Source organism: Heterodontus francisci, chromosome 20, assembly GCF_036365525.1.
Source record: "Heterodontus francisci isolate sHetFra1 chromosome 20, sHetFra1.hap1, whole genome shotgun sequence".
Taxonomy (NCBI): domain Eukaryota; kingdom Metazoa; phylum Chordata; class Chondrichthyes; order Heterodontiformes; family Heterodontidae; genus Heterodontus; species Heterodontus francisci.
The window spans coordinates 45,547,079-45,565,450 of record NC_090390.1 but is presented as its reverse complement, the minus strand read 5'-3'; the positions used below and the strand labels follow the sequence as shown (position 1 = coordinate 45,565,450).

The window sequence follows — 18,372 nt, the reverse complement described above, 5'->3', positions numbered from 1 at the left end:
GAGCGACGATGTTGTGGCCATTACGGAGACGTGGATATCACAGGGGCAGGAATGGATGTTGGATGTTCCGGGGTTAGATGTTTCAAAAGGAATAGGGAGGGAGGTAAAAGAGGTGGGGGAGGGGCATTGCTAATCAGGGATACTATCACAGCTGCAGAAAGGGAGGTCATCGAGGAGGGTTTGTCTACTGAGTCATTACATTATGGGTGGAAGTCAGAAACAGGAAAGGAGCAGTCACTTTGTTGGGAGTTTTCTATAGACCCCCCAATAGCAACAGAGACACGGAGGAACAGATTGGGAGGCAGATTTTGGAAAGGTGCAGAAGTAACAGGGTTATTGTCATGAGTGACTTCAACTTCCCTAATATTGATTGGAACCTCCTTAGTGCAAATAGTTTGGATGGAGCAGTTTTTGTCAGGTGTGTCCAGGAAGGTTTCCTGACTCAATATGTAGATAGGCCGACTAGAGGAGAGGCTATGTTGGACTTGGTGCTTGGCAACGAACCAGGCCAGGTGGCAGATCTCTCGGTGGGAGAGCATTTCGGTAATAGTGATCACACCTCCCTGACCTTTACTATAGTCATGGAGAGGAACAGGAGCAGACGGGATGGGAAAATATTTAATTGGGGGAGGGGGAATTACAATGCTATTAGGCAGGAACTGGGGAGCATAAACTGGGAACAGATGTTCTCAGGGAAATGCACGACAGAAATGTGGAGGGAGCACTTGCTGCGACTGCTGGATAGGTTTGTCCCGATGAGGCAAGGAAGGGATGGTAGGGTGAAGGAACCTTGGATGACGAGAGATGTGGAACAGCTAGTCAAGAGGAAGAAGGAAGCTTACTTAAGGTTGAGGAAGCAAGGATCAGACAGGGCTCTAGAGGGTTACAAGGTAGCCAGGAAGGAACTGAAGAATGGACTTAGGCGAGCTAGAAGGGGACATGAAAAAGTCTTGGCGGGTAGGATTAAGGAAAATCCCAAGGCGTTCTACACTTATGTGAGGAACAAGAGGATGGCCAGAGTGAGGGTAGGGCCAATCAGGGATAGTGGAGGGAACTTATGCCTAGAGTCGGAGGAGGTAGGGGAGGTCCTAAATGAATACTTTGCTTCAGTATTCACTAGTGAGAGGGACCTGGTCGTTTGTGAGGACAGCGTGGAACAGGCTGATATGCTCGAACAGGTTGAGGTTAAGAGGGAGGATGTGCTGGAAATTTTGAATGATATGAGGCCAGATAAGTCCCCGGGGCCAGACGGGATATACCCAAGGATATTACGGGAAGCGAGGGAAGAGATTGCTGCGCCTTTGGCGATGATCTTTGCGTCCTCACTGTCCACTGGAGTAGTACCGGATGGTTGGAGGGTGGCAAATGTTGTTCCCTTGTTCAAGAAAGGGAATAGGGATAACCCTGGGAATGAGAGACCAGTCAGTCTTACGTCGGTAGTGGGCAAATTATTGGAGAGGATTCTGAGAGACAGGATTTATGATTATTTGGAAAAGCATGGTTTGATTAGAGACAGTCAGCATGGCTTTGTGAGGGGCAGGTCATGCCTCACAAGCCTCATTGAATTCTTTGAAGATGTGACAAAACACATTGATGAAAGAAGAGCAGTGGATGTGGTGTATATGGATTTTAGCAAGGCGTTTGATAAGGTTCCCCATGGTAGGCTCATTCAGAAAGTGAGGAGGCATGGGATACAGGGGAAGTTGGCTGTCTGGATACAAAATTGGCTAGCCCATAGAAGACAGAGGGTGGTAGTAGATGGAAAGTATTCAGCCTGGAGCTTGGTGACCAGTGGTGTTCCGCAGGGATCTGTTCTGGGACCTCTGCTCTTTGTGATTTTTATAAATGACTTGGATGAGGAAGTGGAAGGCTGGGTTAGCAAGTTTGCCGATGACACGAAGGTTGCTGGAGTTGTGGATGGTGTGGAAGGCTGTTGTAGGTTACAACGGGACATTGACAGGATGCAGAGCTGGGCTGAGAAGTGGCAGATGGAGTTCAACCTGGAAAAGTGTGAAGTGATTCATTTTGGAAGGTCGAATTTGAATGCGGAATACAGGCTTAAAGACAGGATTCTTGGTAGTGTGGAGGAACAGAGGGATTCTTGGGGTCCATGTCCATAGATCGCTGAAAGTTGCCACCCAAGTTGATAGGGTTGTTAAGAAGGCGTATGGTGTGTTGGCTTTCATTAACAGGGGGATTGAGTTTATGAGCCGTGAGGTTATGCTGCAGCTCTATAAGGCCCTGGTTCGACCACACTTGGAATATTGTGTTCAGTTCTGGTCGCCTCATTATAGGAAGGATGTGGAAGCTTTAGAGAGGGTGCAGAGGAGATTTACCAGGATGCTGCCTGGACTGGAGGGCATGTCTTATGAAGAAAGATTGAGGGAACTAGGGCTTTTCTCATTGGAGCGAAGAAGGATGAGAGGTGACTTGATCGACGGGTACAAGATGATGAGAGGCATGGATAGAGTGGATAGCCAGAGACTTTTTCCCAGGGTGGAAAGGGCTATCACCAGGGGGCATAATTTTAAGGTGATTGGAGGAAGGTTTCGGGGAGATGTCAGATGTAGGTTCTTTACCCAGAGAGTGGTGGGTGCGTGGAATGCGCTGCCAGCGGTGGTAGTAGAAGCAGATACATTAGGGACATTTAAGCGACTCTTGGATAGGTACATAGATGATAGTAGAATGAAGGGTAGGTAGTTAGTTTGATCTTAGAGTAGGTTAAAGGTTCGGCACAACATCGTGGGTCGAAGGGCCTGTACTGTGCTGTACTGTTCTATGTTCTATGTTCTTCTATGAACTGTGTGGCATAAAAGTTTAATGCTCCCGTCACTTTTACCATGGCTGACCGTGCAATACTAATGTTGCTCCTTGGTTCCAAGTCTAGTCTGGTAAGAAGGCACAACCTCTTGGTCTCCATATAGTATTCCATCCTGAGTTTGAGGTAACTGTGTTTTTCTTGCAGTAGAATTGCTGCCTGGGCTAATAACGAGTCCTGTTAGCCCAGCTCCTGTGATTGTGGACCCACCTATCCCTCTTGTCCTGCTCTTCCTTCTCCAGCACATCCAGTATACTGATAATTGCTGCCGCACTCATGCAGAAACTGTTGAGTGGCTGCATTCAAAGCAGGACTTCTGTTCGTTTCCTCCACTGTGGCAATGACAGCATTTATTTGAGTGTCATTAGGATAATATGTAACTGAAGCCAGATCTGAGTAATTTTGTGCAAATTGAGTTAATTGCTGCTTAATAAACCATTACCATGCAAAACAAACCCCCACCAACACTGGGTTTGCACATGAATATTGGCAGCACTCTCTATACTCCCAGGATCAAATCTGAGGAAAAGCAAAAGACTGCGGATGCTGAAAATCAGGAATAAAAACTGAAAATGAGGAGTCTGGACAGAGTAGATAGGGAAAAACTGGTCCCACTCGTGAAAGGATCAAAAACGAGAGGGCACAGATTTAAAGTAATTGGCAAGGGAAGGAATGGTGACGTGAGGAAAAACTTTTTCACGCAGCATGGTTAGGATCTGGAATGCACTGCCAGAGAGTGTGGTGAAGGCAGGCTGAATCGAGGCAAAAAGGAAGAATGTGCAGTGTTATACAGGGAGATGGCATGGGAATGGCACTAAGTGGCTCACTTGGACAGATGGTGCAGACATGATGGGCCAAATGGCCTCCTTCTGTGCTGTGACAATTCTGTGATTCTGTGAAATACTCAGCAGGACTGGCAGCAAAAGTTATTGAATGCTCTGTCAACATTAATGCACAATGCAGTGGTGCTATGCAGACTTAGCTCGATTCACCCAGGCAGGCAGTGCTGTCGGCCGCTATCAGTGTGACCTGAGGGCCCACGCTGTGTTTTCTAATGATATCAATAAGGAATGCTGTGTAGGCTATATAGGTAGCGGCCTGTGGCATTGTTTACCGCAGTGAATCCAGGCAAAATTGCGTTGCACTGTTCCGCGATTTAATTTCTCCCTCAATGTAATTTCTGTCCATTTGAAAAAATTGTTTTTCCCAAAGGAATATCATATTGATGTTCTAACTGTTCATCCACTAATATTATCAATAGTAGCTTCTAGCCTTATATGTTTTTATTGGACAACATTTTACAAGCTTAACATTGAGCTCAGATTCTGTTATAATTTGCCAGATTTCTTTTCATGCTAATTGTTTCCTTGAATAAAGTTCTGGAATAAAACTACCAGAAGACTTTGATAAAATGTAAGTAATATATGTATACTGGGGGGAAGTGCAGGTTAACAATTTGGAACACTTGACTGCACAAAAGCAGTAGGCTCTTCTTTATCCCAGATCATAATTCACAACATTTCTGACTGGTGCACTGGACATGAGCAAATCCTTGCACTTGGTTGTGGCATTCCGATGATATCCTTGATTGTAATGCATTAAAATGAGCCTCAAAGTAGGAGAATAGAGCAGATGAATGCATGGCTGGAGAAATGGTGCAGGAGGGAGGGCTTTAGATTCCTGGACATTGGGACCAGTTCTGAGGGTGTTGGGACCTGTACAGGCTGGACGGGTTGTACTTGAACCGAGCTGGGACCAGTATCCTTGCGGAACGGTTTGCTAATGCTGTTGCGGTCGGTTTAAAATATCTTGGCAGGGGATGGGAATCAGGAGATAAGATTAGAGAGGAAAAACAAAGTGCACAAAGAATTGTGAGAGACAGATAGCAACAGAGTGAGGAATAGTAAAGCATTAAGTGGGGTCAGAGTAAAACGCAATGCAATAAAGTCTAAATAAGGTTTACTATGCAGTTATGTGAACACACGCAGTGTGGTAAATAAGGTTGAGCTGCAGGTGCAGACAGCCAAGTGGGAATATGATGTTGTGGCTCAAAAAAGAGCAGGACTGGGTACTAATTATTCCTGGATACAATGTGTTCAGGAAAGATATGGAAGGAAAGAAAGGAGGAGGGGTGGCAGTATTAATTAAGGAGAATATTACAGTATTGGTGAGAAGATGTTCCAGATGGGTCAAGGACGGAACCTACTTGGTTACAGCAAAGAAACACTAGAGGTACCATTACACTGCTGGGTGTATTCTATAGGCCACAAACTAGGGGAAAGACATAGAGGAACAAATATGCAAGGAGGTACAAAATTATAATGTAGTTATAATGGGGGACTTTATGCTAATATAGACTGAGATAGTAAAAGTGCAAAGGGTAGAAAGGAGAAAGAGTTTCTGAAGTGTGTTCAGGAGAATTTCCTAGATCAGTATGTTGCCAGTCCAATGAAGAAGGACGCACTGCTGGATCTGGTTCTAGGGAATGAGGTGAGTCAAGTGGATCAAGTGTCAGTAGGTTTAGGTTAGCAATGGAAAAGAACAAGGAGCAATCCAGAGTAAAAATAATTAATTGTAGAAGGGTCAGTTTCAATGGGGAATGGATCTAGCCCAGGAAAATTGGAATCAAAAGATTGGCAGGCAAAACTGTATTGGACCCATAGGCTGCCTTTAAAGAGGAGTTGGTTCTGGTACAGTCGTGTTCCATTCCCAGGAGGGTGGTTATGGAAAAGAACAAGGAGTGGTTGATGTGTTTTTTCTACTGGAGGTCGGTGGAGAGTAGGGTTCCCCAGGGTCAGTGTTAGGACCACTGCTTTTCTTGAAATATATTAATGACCTAGACTTGGATGTGCAGGGCACAATTTCAAAATTTGCAGATGACACAAAATTTGGAAGCAGTGTGAACTGTGCGAAGGATAGAGATAGACTTCAGGAGTACATGGACAGGCTGGTGGAATGGGCAGACATGTGGCAGATGAAATTTAATGCAGAGACGTGTGAAGTGATTCATATTGGGAGGAAGAAGAAGGAGATGCAATATAAAGGGTACAATTCTAAAGGGAATGCAGGAACAGAGGAACCTGAGGGTAGACATGCATAAATTGTTGAAGGTGGCACAGCAGGTTGAGAAAGTGGTTAAGAAAGCATACAGGATCCTGGGCTTTATAAATGGAGGCATAGAGTACAAAAGCAAGGGCGCTATGGTGAACTTTTATAAAACACTGGTTCAGCCTCAACTGGAGTATTGCATCCCATTCTAGGCATCACACATTAGGAAGGGTATGAAGGCATTAGAGAAGATGCAGTAAAGTTTTACAAGAATGGTTCCAGGGATGAGGAACTTCAGTTAGGAGCATATTATGGAGAAGCTGCATTCCTTAGAGAACAGAAGGTTGAGAGGAGACTTGATAGAGGTGTTCAAGATCATGAGGGGTCTGGAGAAAGGGAGAAACTGTTCCCATTGGTGGAAGGTTTGAGAACCAGTGGACACTGATTTAAGGTGAATGGCAAAAGAAGAAAAGGAGGAAAACATTTTATGCAGAAAGTGTTGACGATCTGGAATGCACTGCTTGAGGGTGTGGAGGCAGATTTAATTATGGCTTTCTAAAGGGCATTGGATAATTATCTGAAGAGAAAACATTTTCAGGGCTACAGGGAAAAGGCAGGGATATGGGCCTAGCTGAGTTACTCTTGCAGAGAGCGGGCCCAGATACAACGAGCTGAATGGCCTCCTTCTGTGCTGTAACCATTCTATAATTCTATGAATGGGCTACCATCAGTGTTACAATAGGAAAACCTGAGTCATAGTCTCTTTACCAGTTGAAACTTGCTGCAAAACAAAATAATGAAACATGGGCTGTGTGCTTTAGCCAAATGCTGTGACTCTTTATGAAGGGCAACAGTGAATATAGAAATAAAAACAAGAAACGCTGGAAATACTCAGCAGGCCTGGCAGCATCTGTGCAGAAAGAAGCAGAGTTAACATTTCAGGTCAGTGACCCTTCTTGAATTTTTCTAAGTGCCCTGCTATAATGTCTTTAATAATAGCTTCTAACATTTTCCCTAAGACAGATGTTAAGCTAACTGGCCTGTAATTTCCTGCTTTCTGTCTCCCTCCCTTTTTGAATAAAGGAGTTACATTGGCTATTTTCCAATCTAATGGAACCTTTCCCAAATCTAGGGAATTTTGGAAAATTATAAACATGCATCAACAAGTTCACTAGCCACTTCTTTTAACACCCTAGGATGAAGTCAATCAGGACCCAGGGACTTGTCATTCTGCAGCTCCAACAATTTGTTCAGTACTACTTCCCTGGTGATTGGAATTTTCTTGAGTTCCTCCCTCCCTTCCATTTCCTGATTTACAGTTATTTCTGGGATGTTACTTGTATCCTCTATAGCGAAGACCGATGCAAAATACCTGTTCAATTCATCTGCCATCTTCTTATTTTCCATTGTTAATTCTGTAGATTCACTTTCCGTCGGACCAATGCTCACTTTGTTAACTTTTTAAAATATCTGTAGAAACTCTTACTATCTGTTTTTATATTTCTAGCTAGGTTTCATACTCTAATTTTTCTCTCCTTATTAATCTTTTAGTCATTCTTTGTTGCTTTTTTATATTCTGACCAACATTCTGACCTGTCACCCATTTGCACAATTATATGCTTTTTCTTTAATTTTGATGCTATCTTTAACTTCTTTAGTTAACCAGGGATGGCAGGTACTCCCTTTGGAATGTTTCTTTCTCATTGGACTGTATCTATTCTGTGCATTCTGAAATATTCCCTTAAATGTCTTAAATTCCCTTAAATGTCAATAAACATCTTTATTGATCTATTTCTTAACATATTGCTAGTTCACTTTAGCTAGCTCTGCTCCCATGCCCTTATAATTGTCTTTATTTAAGTTTAAAATACTAGTCATGGACCCACTCTTCTCTTCCTCAAACTGAATGTAAAATTCAATCATATTATGATTGCTGCTGCCTAGGGGCACATTTACTATGAGGTCCTTAATTAATCCTATCTCATTAACCAACACAAGGTCTAGTATAGTCTGCTCTCTGATGGCTCCAAAATGTGCTGTTCTAAGAAACTATCCTGAAAACATTCTGTGAACTGCTCATCTAGGCTACGTTTGCCCATCTGATTTTTCCAGTCTATATGTAGATTAAAATCTCCCATGATTATCGCTGTACCTTTCTGACAAGCTCCCATTATTTATTTCTTTATACCCAGTCCTACCATGTGGTTACTATTAGGGATGCTGTACACCACTCCCACAAGTGACTTCTTGCTTTTGTCATTTCTCATCTCTACCAAACCGCTTCTACATCCTGGTTTCCTGGACCTAGGTCATCCCTCTCTATTACACTAATACCATCATTAATTAACAAAGCCACCCCTCCATCTTTTCCTCGCTTCTTGTCCTTGCTAATTGTCATGCACCCTTCAATATTCAGGTCTCAATCTATGTCATCCTGCAGCCATGTTTCTGTAATGGCTATCAGATCGTACTTATTTATTTCTATTTGCGCTATCAGTTCATCTGTTTTGTTTCGAATGCTACGTGCATTCAGATTCAGAGTTTTAGTTTTGTCCTTTTATTATTTTTGTAATCTTTAGCCTGATCTGCTGATTTACTCATTGAATAAGTGAGTGTGTGACTGCCAGCAAAAGTAACAGAGAAAGTTGACAATTGATATACAGAAATTGATGCAGTTGTTTTATTTTTCATCTCATATATTTAAAACAGAAGTTTTTCTAAATATCCGAGTGAGTTAGCATAGCCTTTCCTTTTGTATAATGAATTTTTATTAATAATAATGTCTATGTAGACAGCAATGCAAAAGTGAAGAATGTCTTGTGATCACTATGCTGTTTTATGGGAATTTCAGTATAAACAGAAGAGAAATTAGGATAGTCTATGTGAAAAGGATTTTAAAATTTCACTCTATAAACACCAGTGTCAATGAACTCTTGAACACTGGAAGTACTCAACAAGAAAACTAACTTCTCAAGACATTTTCCATTTAAAAGCATGGCCAGTTTATGTGCTTATGTCACTTGTTCATTTTTCAATATTCAATGTCCAACTGTCATATAGTACTCACTTCTAAAGAGATGAAGCAGTCCTTGATACATTCTACCAAACTTGGAGTTGCTCAATATTCTATAACATTAATGAGCATGAAGTTCTCTCAAGTTTCTCCAAAGGCTGAGTGGTTAAGTAAGTGTGCAAATGAGACACACTGACTAGGAGATCCAAGAGTTGGTTTCCGCCTCTGCTGAGGTAGCTGCACTCTACCAGGCCAGCAGCAAAGGCACTGAAATTGGTTTCTATGGGCGGAATTTTACGCCCCCCCGGGGTCGGAAAATGGAGCAGGAGGCTCGTGGGGCCCTTCCCGACCTGCTCCAGCCTCCGCTGCCACTTTATGCAGGCCGGCGGCAGCGAACAACGGCCCACCCATCCCAGGCCAATCAAGGCCCTTAAGTGGCCACTTAACGGTCACTGAAGAGCCTCCACCTGCCGCCACGGGGATTTTACCCATGGCTGGTCAGGCGGCCAGGCCCGAGAGAAGCCGCCTGACAAAAGCTGCCCAAGAACCCCCAACACCCAACACGCCCCCCAATTGATCATCCTTGCCTCGTCGGGGCCTGACCGCTAATTGGCCGGCAGCTCTATTAGGTGGGACTTCCTGCCTCAAGCGTGTGGAAGACCCACCTCAGAACAATTAAAGGCCGGGAACCACAAAATGCAGGTCGGATCCCCAGGCCATGGGGAAGTGGGTTTGCCACTGACTTTTCAGTCGGTGGACGGCTCCCGGCCGCCAAGGGTAAAATCCCAGCCTATGATTCTGGGCTCGGGAAGAGTGAAAAATATCAGGAAAGTTTCTATCTTCAGATTGTTACCCAATGACCACTGCTGGAAAATGCATGCATGTGAATATTAGGTGAGAAAAGGGTAAGGAGTGTCTGTGATGCCCTAAGGATGAGAAGTCTGCTGAAGTATTGTCCACAGGTTTACACATGAAAAATACCTATTCCCTTGGAATCATACTCTAGAATGAATCAGCACCTACCAGAAAGGAGAATGGGAGAGAATCGAGAAAAGGAAAATCAAAATACTATTTTTTATTTTAGAAAGTTGTCGCAGAGTTTACCCACTTTAGCAAATTTTAGGAACATTCTATGATGTAATAATTTTCAAATAAAAGAAAGAAAAACTTGTATTTATTATGGCTGCGTTTGCTGACAACGCTACCACTAGGTGACGCTGCAGTGGCACATGCGCAAATGCAGAATGTGCCACTAAAAAGTCACAGTCAGTGACTTCAGGCAGTGGCCAGGACTGAAGATGGCGCTGCTCAAATAATCACACCAAGGCAACCTAACCTAAACACATGGCAGCACACAATGGCGGGAGGGAGAGAGCGAGCGAGCGGGCAGGGACAGGGGGGAGTGGGCCAGGGACGGGGCATGGGAGCGGGCCAGGGACGGAGGGGGGGAGTGGAGCCGGCCGGGGGCGGGGTGGGTGGTGTGGGACTGGGCCGGGGGTGGGGGGAGCTGAGCGTGATGGGGTTGGGGATGGGGGGTGGGGGCAGCAGAGCGGGCCGGGGAGGGGGCGAGCGAGTGGGCCGGGGACGGGAGGGAGTGGAGCGGCTGGAAAGAGCGGAGCGGCCGGAGAGAGCAGCGAGGGTAGCGTGGGGGGGGGGAGGAGTGGAGGGGCCGAAAGAGTGGAATGCCGGAGAGAGTCGCGAGTGGGGGGAGGGGATGTGGCCGAAAGAGCGGAGCGCCGGAGAGAGCAGCGAGTGGGGGGAGGGGGGGGAGCGGCCGGAGAGAGCAGCGGGGGGTGAGGGGGAGCAGAGCTTGATGCATGCGTGTATACCCGTTGGCGTTGCATTGCTGTACGCGTAAAGCACATGCACAGAAGCCGACCAGGCGTGGCGCCCCAAGATGCACACGTCACGCGATGACGTCATCGGCGCATGCGCTAACCAGTCTCTGCAAGTCGGAACGCAGCGCATGTGCAGAGAGCAGGAGCCCTTCTGCGCATGTGCGCACATTGGCGCAGTCTGATGACATCAGTGGCCGGCTGCGTTGTCAGGAATTACTTTGATTTATTATAGTCACCATTGTAATGTAGGTGCAGCTAATTTGTGCACAGCAAGGTCCCATAAATAGAAATGAGATAATGACCAGATAATATTTCTAGTGCTTGAGGGATAAATATTGACCAAGACACTAGAGAGAACTCCCCTTCACTTCAAAATATAACATGGGATCTCATACATCCACCTGATAGGGCCTTAGCTTAACAACTCCAATAGTGCAAAACTCCCTCAGTCCTGCGCTGGAATGTCAGTCTAGATTCTGTGCTCCAGTGGGCCATGAACCCACAATCTTCTGTATAAGATGCAAGAGCATTCGGACTAAGCCATGGCTGATATTTCAGTAATTGGAGTAAAATAATGACCAGCTTTAGAAACTGTCTGACAAAAATGCAACATGCAAACTTTTTAAGAAATCCAAATTCTTTTGTGTCCATTATTTTTCACAGTGAAGATATAGAACATGAGAAAGCAATTTTCATATTGAAGGTTAAACTCTTGGGGCTGAATTTTCCCGGCTCCATCATGGCAGGCTCGGAGGCAGGGTGGGGGAGGGCCAGGAAAATAGGGGGGAACAGCATTGGGATGGCTCCTCAACATATTCCCGCCACCGGGAAACTGTCCTAGGGCGGGATGAAGGTAGGATCAGCTGTCCGCACCACAGAGGTAGGCAGCCAATTAAGGGACGATTTTGAGGCCTCACCGACATTTTGCTGATGGCACAGCAGCACCAACCCCCCCACCGCTGCATGTGAAGGCCGCCAGTTCAACAGAGGCAGCATTCTTGTAGCAGGCCGGGGTGGGGAGAGGGGGGCATGTTGGGGTGGTGGGGGGGAACCATCAAAGCTGGAGGCTCCTTACCCTGAAGAAAGGGCCATGGGAAGGAAAGGCCTTTCCCATAGCCCAAATGATTCACCTGGAGGGGTTTCCCCTCTGCTCCTATGGGCCTAATGGCTTTGCCCCTCATTATTTTTATTTTAGATCCATGCCTGTAAGGGTGCCTCCATGTTGAGGTGCCCTCATGGGCCCAACCGGCCTCAGCAGTGCTCAGCAGTGCTGAGGCTCGAAAGCTGCCGGCCCTCTAATTGGGCTGGCAGCATTGAGAGCAGATCCGCCATCCTTAATCGGACAGTGAACGTGGTGGTGGCCAATTAGGATGCCCACCTCAGGGAAGATTGTGCCGCCAGTCTCGCTGCCAGCAAGTGCGGGCTTGGGACACCCCCTTTGCGGTAAAATGCCACCCTTGTGTTGTCAATACCATTTGCAGCCATAGAAATGGTTGCTAGTATATTTGTATTGTCCTTTCAATTTTCCTGTGACTATTTAGAGTCATAGAGAGATACAGCACTGAAACAGGCCCTTCGGCCCACCGGGTCTGTGCTGATCAACAACCACCCATTTATACTAATTCTATATTCCCTACCACATCCCCACCATTCTCCTACCACCTACTTACATTAGGGGCAATTTACAATGGCCAATTTACCTATCGACCTGTAAGTCTTTGGCTGTGGGAGGAAACCGGAGCAGCCGGCGGAAATCCACATGGTCACAGGGAGAACTTGCAAACTCCGCACAAGCAGTACCGAACCCGAGTCACTGGAGCTGTGAGGCTGCGGTGCTAACCACTGCGCCACTCTTTAGTGCTCAATATTTTGATGCAGTTTACAGTAGGAATAAGTTAAAGGTTTTTCTTTCTGAATGTCTGTTGGAGAATGTTACTGAAATCTTCAATTTATTTTAATTGAGAAAATTGAGAAGAAACATATGGGATCCTGGGCTTTATAAACAGAGGCAGAGAGTGCAAAATGAAGGCTAAATTTTATATATCACCGGTTAGGCCTAAGCTGGAGTATTTTGTCTAATTCTGGGAACCACTGTATGTCAAGGCCTTGGAGAGGGTGCAGAGGAGATTTACTAGAATGGTACCAGGGATGAGGGACTTCAGTTGTGTGGAGGAACTAGAGAAGCTGTGATTCTTCTCCTTACAGCAGGAAAGGTTAAGAGGAGATTTAACAGAGGTGTTAAAATGATGAAGGGTTTTGAAAGGGTAAATGGGAAGAATCTGTTTCTACTGCAGTAAGGTTAGAAACCAAAGGACGCAGATTTAAAGTAATTGCCAAAAAAGGTAGATGAGGAAACATCTTTTTTGTGCAGTGAGTTGTTTTGATCTGCAATGCATTGTCTGAAAGAGTTGTGGAAACAGATTCAATAGTAACTTTCAGAAGGATATTGGATGTATACTAGAAAGGAAAAAAATGCAGGGTATGGAAAAAGAGCAGGGCAGTGGAACTAATTGGATAGCTCTTTCAAAGAACCAACACAGACACAATGAGCTGAAAGGACTTCTACTGTGCCGTAAGATTCTATGAAATGGAGGTGATTGATCAAGGTCCAAAGGGGAAGATGCTGGCACTGTTGAAAAGGATAAGGAGAAGGCAATAGTTCAGCAGCAGCATGCTTGGGTTTTGAAAGCCTGTTGATTTGATAAAAGCAAGAGCATTTTTAAAAGCAAATATGAAAAGAGGCAGAATTATAAATCCTTTTTATATCTTTGAAATTCGCATAACTATGTCTACAGCATAGTTTGAAACATGACCTTGAAGTCAAATTATTGTCAAGAGTTTTTCAGACTGTTTTGTCAAACCAATGGTGTAACTATTCAAAACTGGGTCAAGCAATAAAAGATGACAAAAATTTCTTACAGGTAATTTAAATGCTTTTAGAAAATGCTTGGATTTACACTTGACCTTCAAATACAAATATATTTAAGCATCACAAATATCCCGATCTTTGATTGTAAGGATGGGCACTATTTTGACGTTTGTCAACTGAATGTAAAATCATGAAGAGCTCATGCTGAGGTATACTGTCCAGACACATAAATATAGAGGAACACACTGTTTGCTGAGTGGAAATCAGCAGGTGGGTTAACTATCAAGCAGCGTGTGAAGTGGAAATTTATGCATTAAATCCATAGTTATGGCTAAATGGTTGCATTGGCATATTAAGATTGTCATATTTTTTTCTATTCTGAAATGCAAGACCTTTGCAGCTTCATTGCTGCTGTATATGAAGTTTAAGCTTTCTTTTTAAAGGAGATTAATAAACTCCTAAGTATTGAACAGAAATGTTCTAAAACCTCGAGAGTAAAGTAGTGTTTATATACTGGTAAATATGGGCAGGGGTACAGTTTTTGCTTTCAGTGCAATCGTGATCCAGGCACAAATTGCTCTAGTATGTATTTGCATATCGCGAATTGTAAAATCTGTCATGACCAGTGCAATCAGGCAGTGTTTTGGAATGTAACTATTGTGAAAAAGGTCTTACTTTAAAAATATTCCTTGATATATTTGGTAATCTGCTGCAACTTTATTAATATAGCTGAAAATAGGTTTAATTAAAAAAATAAGCATTTTACATCAGAATTTACCCACAGGTCCACTACCTGTGAGTAACCCAATTCTAAATAACTAAAAATCACTTTAAAAGAACTATACAGAACCACATGCCAGCTTAAAACCAGAAAATGATGGAAATACTCAGACGGTCTGGCAGCATCTGCGGAGAGAGAAACAGAGTTAATGTCTCAGGTCTGTGACCTTTCAACAACTATGGAAAGTACCAAACACTTGTAGAATCGTAGCAATATCCAGAAGAAATCAACCAGCAACTATCCTGTAAGTAGTTGACGATTCCTCTAAATAGCACTGATGGGGTTTCCTACCTGCTGCTTAACACATACTCGGTCATATGAGGTTAAGAGGGGGCATTGGCTAGTGTGCTGAGCTCCAAAATGACAACACTGGTATCAAATCAGCATTTCATGCTGATTGATTTCATGATCTGTCTGTTCTGTGTACTTTCATCAGGCATTAGCTGCACCACACTAACATCTTCACTTATATGGCGCACGGAGTGATTCACAGCAGAAATGTGCATGTGTCCATTGGACGCCATTATGGTCCCCAAGTGGTACACATAGCACCCAAACAACAGGTGCTAGCGAGCCCAATTTTGCGCCTATAGGTGTCGAGTTTACGCTTCTTGGTTTAAGACACAATGTTGATCAAAGCATTCTTCTGCTGCTGAAGTTCTCCTGACTCTGACAGGCTTTTAGTCCTTGCCAAGCAAGTCTTTGGTATCCAATGGCGATGGAGTGCAAGAAGGTAAATCAGTCTATAATACAAAGGAAAGGAAAGGTGATACTGGGAAGCACTTTATCATCCTGAATGAGCATTGTTACAGTCAGGACTTTTTTAACACTTGCTTCTGTGTTCCCTGTTAAATGTCAATTTTCATATACAAATTGTAAATAAATCCAACCAAATAGTTTTAGCCTGTATACCCTGGTCTGGTAATGTAATATCTTTCACCTTTAATGGAATGGTGGTCTGAATTTTCAGGCCCCCCTCCCCCCACTGCCCCTGAAGTTCGAAGGTGGGGACAGTGGCGGGGCAGGCCCTGAAAATACTGGTGCTGGCTGGCGTGTTAATTACAGGACGTCATTTTTGGCGTCAGCCATTTTGGGAGAAATTAATTCAGGGCCTGGGATGGCCTCCTGCCCCCATGAAGTTGGCAGGCAATTTGACTCATTAAGAGCCTTGTTAAAGGTAAGTTTAGGATTTTCCATTCGGCCTCCAGTTTCCTGACACAACGGGGGGCAGATCAACTGCCTAGAGGCAGGCACCCAGTGGCAAGCTGGGGTGCCAACCTCCTGGCAGGCCTACAGGCCATCCCTGCTTGGTTACAGCCAAAGGCCTTCCTGTAAAAGGGCAACCGCCCCCCCTCCCCACTCCCCATGGTGGTGGCCTGGCTGCTTTTTTCTGTTTCATTATCAAAGTTTTGAAAAAGTGGCCAAGAGGTCACCTTCTTGTTGAGGTCCCCCCCCCGCCCCACAACGGCCCAGTTACTTACCCTTAACTGCAGCCTGCTGCATGTCTCATGCTACAAGGCCTCTGATTGATCCTCCAGCTTCAAGATCTGGCCCGCTACCCTTAATTGAACAGGAAACCCCTTTCCATGCCTATTAAGGGCTCAGCCACTTGAAAATCTTAACTTTACTCAGTTTCACCCCTCCGGAGGCAGGTTTCTGACCCAGAAACAAACCCGGCTCCTGTTCCCCAACTCCGGGCTGAAGATTCAGTCCAGTGTGTCCATCTTTAATAATTAACCCCAATTTGTGGTAAATCATTTACTTGAGAATACATGGGATGCCAATCCAATGTGCACAGGCTAAAACTGTTTTGTGAGAATTATTTACAGATGAAGTAAAAAGACACATGAAAGATACTAAACGGCATAATACTGAAGTAAAACAATGAAACTGGAATTGGTTCACCAGGACACTGACAAGCAACAGAACTGTTGGAAGGAATAGTTGGAGTTTGTCTCTTTCCTGGACATTCACGGTGTGAAGGAGTAAGAGAATTATGTGATTTTCAGTTCATCACTTGTGTACTACAATCAGAAGCCACATGAGAATCCTGCAGTCTTTAAACAATCTAAGGTCCTCTGAAATGAGTGTTGTAAATCCCTCATGATCAAGGATTATATGTAGTAACTATATTTGTGGAATATAGTAAGCAAATATTGACATGTTGTCTGTGTTTCAAGGACCTACCAATGTCTGTTGGCATAAAAACAAGAAATGCTGGAAATACTCCGCAGGTCTGGCAGCATCTGTGGAGAGAGAAGCAGAGTTAACGTTTCAGGTCAGTGACCCTTCATCAGAACTGACAAATGTTAGAAATGTAATAGGTTTTAAGCAAATAAAGCGGGGGTGGACAAGAGATAGCAAAAGGGAAGGTGTTGCTAGGACAGAGTGCCACAGAGAATAACTGACCAGAAGGTCATGGAGCAAAGGCAAATGGTATGTTAATGGTGTGTTGAAAGACAAAGCATTATGCAGAGAGGGTGTTAATTGACATTATTCATTTTAGTCGCTGTTTTTTTTCATGTTTGTGCTTTGGGCCAGGGCTGTTAATTTTTCTGTCAATTAACACCCTCTCTGCACGAAGGCTTTGTCTTTTAGTACACCATTAACACTCCATTTGCTTTTGCTCCATGACCTTCTGGTCGGTTATTCTCTGTGACCCTGTCCTATCAACACCTTCCCTTTTGTTATCTCTTGCCCCATCCCTGCTTTACTTGCTTAAAACCTATTACATTTCTAACATTTGTCAGTTCTGATGAAGGGTCACTGACCTGAAACGTTAACTCTGCTTCTCTCTCCACAGATGCTGCCAGACCTGCTGAGTATTTCCAGCATTTCTTGTTTTTATTTCAGATTTCCAGCATCTGCAATATTTTGCTTTTATTTTAATGTCTGTTGGCATACAATTTAATGTGCACTTATAAGTTGAATAAAGTCCTTTTACTTAGACTGATAACCAGATCATTAAACCTTTCTTCAGACAGTCTGACTCCCGGATTCCATTTGCAATTTCAGCAAGGGAGATCAGTCTCAATATGAACATCAACTTTTTGAAAAAATGAAAGAAGGAGGAAACTTCCATATTTGTCCCAACAACTTCTCAGAATATTAAGGGGTAGAATTTCCCTGGAAGGTGGTTCCCTGACCTCCTTCTATAACTTCAGCAGAATGTTGGTGGAAATAGCATACACAGAATGATGACCACACTCATCCCTACTGTGTTTAATGTAATTCCATTGTCCAGTATTTTAATGGCAGTGTTTACCTATATCTTCTTTGGCCTCCTTATCTCGAGAGACAATGGGTAAGCGCCTGGAGGTGGTCAGTGGTGTGTGGAGCAGCGCCTGGAGTGGCTATAAAGGCCAATTCTAGAGTGACAGGCTCTTCCACAGGTGCTGCAGAAAAATTTGTTTGTCGGGGCTGTTACACAGTTGGCTCTCTCCTTGCGCCTCTGTCTTTTTTCCTGCCAACTGCTAAGTCTCTTCGACTCGCCACACTTTAGCCCCGCCTTTATGGCTGCCCGCCAGCTCTGGCGAACGCTGGCAACTGACTCCCATGACTTGTGATCAATGTCACAGGACTTCATGTCGCGTTTGCAGACGTCTTTAAAGCGGAGACATGGACGGCCGTTGGGTCTGATACCAGTGGCGAGCTCGCTGTACAATGTGTCTATATAAAACCTACATAAAATAATAAAAAGAATAAACATTTAAATGTTGGCTGTGATATATAAGCTGTATCAAATGTTAACTATAGTAGTGAAATATGTTTAAAAAAATTCTTGTAAGGGCTTACCCAACAAAGAGAAACATTAGCTCATATATGGTTTTGCAGGGAGTTGCATAAAGACACTGCCGTGAAGTGCGGCACGCTAATAAAATTTAGCCCTGTATGTCACTGAGCTGAGAGGATTTCCTGACTCAAGGAAACATCTGCATCTTTGTCAACTTTTTCCTAGCCATAGAATATGAGTTATATTTTCACATTTATTGAAATTTCATCGAA

The 18,372-nt window shown here is 44.1% G+C and overlaps 1 protein-coding gene and 1 long non-coding RNA gene across 18 annotated transcripts in view; one reads left to right on the top strand and one right to left on the bottom strand.

Moving 5' to 3' along the window:
• Positions 1 to 18,372, top strand: part of jakmip3 (Janus kinase and microtubule interacting protein 3) — a 471,349-nt gene that overhangs the window by 203,034 nt on the left and 249,943 nt on the right. The window lies entirely within an intron of this gene.
• Positions 14,284 to 16,081, bottom strand: LOC137380609 (uncharacterized). Its single transcript, XR_010977055.1, has 2 exons — positions 15,849 to 16,081; positions 14,284 to 15,110 (listed from the first exon to the last, which is right to left on the bottom strand). It is a non-coding gene; the product is annotated as an uncharacterized lncRNA (long non-coding RNA).